The following is a 4,762-nucleotide window of genomic DNA, read 5'->3' as shown; positions in this document are numbered from 1 at the left end:
GATTTGGTCATATTCAAGCATGGAAATCAAGAGCTCGGTGTGTAAAAGCAATGAAGTCCCAAAAATTATTTCAGACTTAAAAGTGTGATGACGGTGATTGGAAATAATATTTTTTTTTGGGTGCCAAGAGAGGCTACGGACTAGTACCATATTACATGATCATGATAATGAGAATATGTGGTATGGTAAAAAGGATTTATTATTTAAGTGAATCATGATCAAGAAATTAATTATGTGGATAATTGGTTAAATGTCGGAATAAAGTGGAAGAGTAAGGAGTTAATTGTAGTGTTAATTATAATTAAGTGGATGAGGTATTTTGGTAGGCTGCCACATGGCTGTAGTTAAGCCAAAGGTGGCACTAAGTGTGTGTGTATGACTCATAGCACTTAATGTGCATTGTTTACACGTGTAAAGGCAAGGAATATAGGTCATTTCATTCCTTCTTTGACATTTGGTTATATAAAAAGTATGCTTCAATCTTTCCTTTTATGTTTGGGGATTTTCTTATTTTAGAAATATAACAAACGTACACAACATAATTCTCCCTTTGATCAGCAACATGAAATTTCATTAGACCAAAGAATAATTCTCGTAGAAAACAATATACGAGTTTTGTGCACCGCTTCATCTCATGTTCCATTTTATCGCGTTGTTGAATCCGGGATTTCTTCGAAGGAAAGTAAGGTGGAAGAAGATCATTTCTTTGCATATAAGGTAAGAACTATTCTCTCCTAGGTATATTTAAATTCATCCAGGTCATAGCTAAATTGTGAGATGGGAACTACAGAATTTAATGGCGGGAAATCGTATAAGTTGTTGTTGTGTGGACTGATTTGGAGTATATTCTTGAGTTGTTGTCGCTGGAATTCTTGGAATACAACTTGCGTATATTGTTGTTGATGTTGTGGTTCTTGATGTTAAGTTGAGGAAGTGATAAAAGTGGTGGAGATGTTGCCCGACTGTTTATATAAAGGAGTTATCATTTGATATACATCATATACTAGTGTTCTCTAAGTTGATGGGCATGTTATCATTGTTATAGGTTGAAGTTATAATTGAGGCGAGTTCGTTATTGAGTGCGTACTGACGACAAGAGGTATGTTAAGGCTATCCTTCCTTTCATTTTGGCATGACCCTTATGATATGAACGAATGAACGAATAAACGAGCTTCCATATTACTCTATACTTAGAAGCATTAGGAGTACTCTAGTCTTTGATATCCCTGTACCCCTTTTTATGATTATTCCTTCTTAGCTCAAAGATGTTTATCGAAGGTAGTATGACTTTATGTCACTCCGAGAGTTCTATTTATTCATCTTACTTATGCATTGCATTCATTTATACATATGCACATTGACCCATGACCAGAAGGCGTTATATACGCGTATATTATATGTATATGGGGTATGGGGAAAGGGATAGGCGTTATATACGCATCACCACCTGATCAACTGGTGTACGATGCTGATGATGATGTTGATGCCCACAGATGGGCCGATATGATATGATATATGGATCGGACTGCACGTTCCGCAACACTAACATTATGGATCGGGCTGTACGTTCCACAACACTAATAGTTATATTATGATATACGTCTATGATTTTGAAAGAAAGCATGCATATTTTTTTTTAAAATTGTTTTCATTACATACGGGTAGGGGAAGGGGAAATGGGGAGGGGATTACAACGTGGGGATTCGAACCATCACCAACAAAGTGAAAATTCAGGTAGCCAACCAATTGAGCTACTAGATCCCTACAGAAAGCATGCATATCATTCGCCCTCAGAGGCACTTTCAGTTATACAGAGTTATACAGACATTTCCAGATATATAGTCACACAGATACATTCAGATATACAGATTAACTCTTATGTCTCGGATGCCTTTCATGATTCTTACGTATATGCTATTTTAATACCTTACATACTCGGTACATTATTCGTATTGACTCCTCTATTGTTTGGGGGGCTATGTTTCATGCCTGCAGGTTTTGAAATACAGGTTTGTGATCCATCTATTAGGATGTCACCTCAGCGGATAAGGTTAATGCACTCCATTTGTTCCGAAGATGCCAGGAGTCAGCATGGCCTTATATATATATATATATATATATATATATATATATATATATATATATATATATATATATACACACGTGTATGGGTATGGCGGGGCTCGTCCCGACTATTTTGTGTTACGTTTTCTAGTAGAGGCTTGTAGACAGTTATGTATTGTTAGATGATGTAAGGCTTATGGTTTTACATGTTGTCACAGGTGGTTATGATAGCCTTATCGGCTTATGCAGTATGTTCAGTATATTCATTCAGATTAGTTGATACACGCATGTTCCTTATGAGTTTATTGAGAGTCATATGATGGCCCTATCGGCTCACCTATGTCTATGTTGATGTTATAGATATAGGTTAGGTGGTGCTTGACTAGTATGGTCAGGTGCCCGTTATGGTCCTCCAGCCTGGGTCGTGACACCTAGTATACCACTCAAAAGCTTGTGGAAACACACTTCCAACAAACACACTTTGAGAATTTAAAACACCTAAAAACAGCTTCTAAACAAGAAGAGTAGGTTTACAGTAAGCACAAACGACCAAAGACTTACAACAACATAACGAATCTGTGTCTGGATTGGGTTCTTCAGTTTTGCAAGTGACTTGTTCTTGAGAGAACTTGAGAACTTGTGACTGCAAGGATTTGCTCAATTTTGATTAGGTTTTCAAGTCTGCCAAATATGCTGCCGTCATGTTGTATATATAGTGGGAGCACGTGGGGTGAAAAGAGACCACTCTTCAATTTTTACCTAAAGCATGGGCCAACTCATTGCTGTACCAGTGTGCAGCAAGTGGCTCGGTTTTACAGTTGTCTCTGCTGACAGTTGCAAGGTGCACAGAGAGCATATTACAGACCAGGCCTCTAACTGGTTCTAAAATAGTTTGACAATCATCAAAACACGTGTGCACTTGAAGCTATCACTAATTAAACTGAATATTTTACTAAATCAACTATTAGACTCTTCATATAACTAAACAACTAATTATTCTGGAAAATTGTATCAGATGCAACACCCAATACTCCTTCTAGCTTTTGTTGTTGCAGTCTAAAATTGGTCCTCTTCACTTTTGGCTTCTATCAGTAGTGCTTTTGAACTGTTTTGAGTTTCTTTCAACTAGTATATTTTCGTAACATGACCTGTTTGTTTGTAATTTTCACATACTACATCAGATCTCCACAACAAAATTTTTCTAAGTGTTTTTCTTTTTTGTAGTATTTGCACGGAGGATAATCAACTCTTCATTTTTTGTGTTTTACATAAAAAAAAATATCTTAATCAACTTTATCTTGTTTGAAAGCTCTTTTTTGCGCTTGTGCTTGAAGATCGATCACTTTATTAATTTTGTAGGAGAGATGGTAGAGAGGTCTAGACTCTTCTAGCTAGATCGAAGATTTTGGACTCAAATTTCTTTGGATTAGTCATAAGAACTTTTTCAACTATTCTGTTTATCTTTAAAATCCAGGCCAAGCAACCTGATTCTATTGGCAATCAAAGAGATCCTGTCCGAATACTTAGTGATGGTCTCATCCTCTTGCATTCTAAGAGACTCAAAATTTCTTTTCTAATTCAAGATCTGATTTTGTCTGCCTCGTTAACATCCTTGATACTCCTTTTTGATTTTTTTCCCAAGCTTTTTTTTTTTTTTTTTTTTGTCTCACATGCAATGATTTTAGATAAGATAAAATCTGCAACTGAATTTTGAATTACGATTTTGACTTTATATTTTTTTGATTTTCTCTTTTGAATGAGTTTTGATATGGGCAGAAGTAGGATTTTCAGGGAGTGGTTGTATGGCCATTACGACTTCCCACAGATCTTATGCTTCAAGATGAGATTTTATCTTTATTGTCCAAATCTGATAATTTTGAGCACTAAGATTTTTGGAGAAATCAAAGAGAGACCATTGCTTGCCATTGAAAAAATAAGGTTAAATGTAGTATGAATAGAAAATTGATTAAAATTGGTATTAGTTGAAAATAATCGTGGGCGTTACAAGTAAGCACGAGTTAAAAGAGGTTGAAGATAAGTATGGATTAAAAATGATCGAAAAATCTTCTTTTTTAATAATTGCACATATCCATTAAGATTAATAAAGACGCTGATACCACTATTACTCTCTCCGTCTCATTTTATAGAAGGTGTTTGACTTGGCACGAAGTTTAAGAAATGACGGAAGACTTTTGAAACTTATAGTAAAAAACAAACTTGTGGTAAAAAATAAACTCTAGAAATTTGTGTGGCTAGAAGTCATCTCACTAAAGGTAAAAAAGTAAATTCAAAGTTGATTTTTTACTAAATATAGAAAATGTCATTCTTTTTGGCATTAATTAAAAATGAAAGAGTATCATATAAATTGGTACGGAGTGACGGAGGGAGTATGGTTTTTGGATGGAAAGAATTGCAAGATATCAAAATATTCTTTGTCTTTAGTGTTATCTGACATGTTATGCCAATTCTTGTGGAAATGTCAGTAAGGTAAAGTATGAATGTGAAAATAAAAGAGCTTCAAATATAAAAAAAATATAATCCTATTTGAACTGATAACAGGGGAAGAAAATTATCAATTGGGCAGGTTACTTCTCTTCAGCCAAGCCAACTCTTCTATCAAATTTCTTCAAAAAATGGATCTTACTAATTTTCATTGATAGTGTAATGAAATTTGTACACAATACTAATTCATGCCAAC

At 34.9% G+C, this 4,762-nt stretch overlaps 1 long non-coding RNA gene across 1 annotated transcript; it reads left to right on the top strand.

The window, feature by feature from the left end:
• Positions 1-515: 515 nt before the first annotated feature.
• Positions 516-2,095, top strand: LOC132054918 (uncharacterized). Its single transcript, XR_009414408.1, has 3 exons — positions 516-717; positions 1,046-1,099; positions 1,996-2,095. It is a non-coding gene; the product is annotated as an uncharacterized LOC132054918 (long non-coding RNA).
• The last annotated feature ends 2,667 nt before the right edge of the window (positions 2,096-4,762 follow it).

The sequence above is a fragment of the Lycium ferocissimum genome, chromosome 4, assembly GCF_029784015.1.
Source record: "Lycium ferocissimum isolate CSIRO_LF1 chromosome 4, AGI_CSIRO_Lferr_CH_V1, whole genome shotgun sequence".
Lineage (NCBI taxonomy): Eukaryota > Viridiplantae > Streptophyta > Magnoliopsida > Solanales > Solanaceae > Lycium > Lycium ferocissimum.
This window is presented reverse-complemented; position numbering and strand designations above follow the sequence as displayed.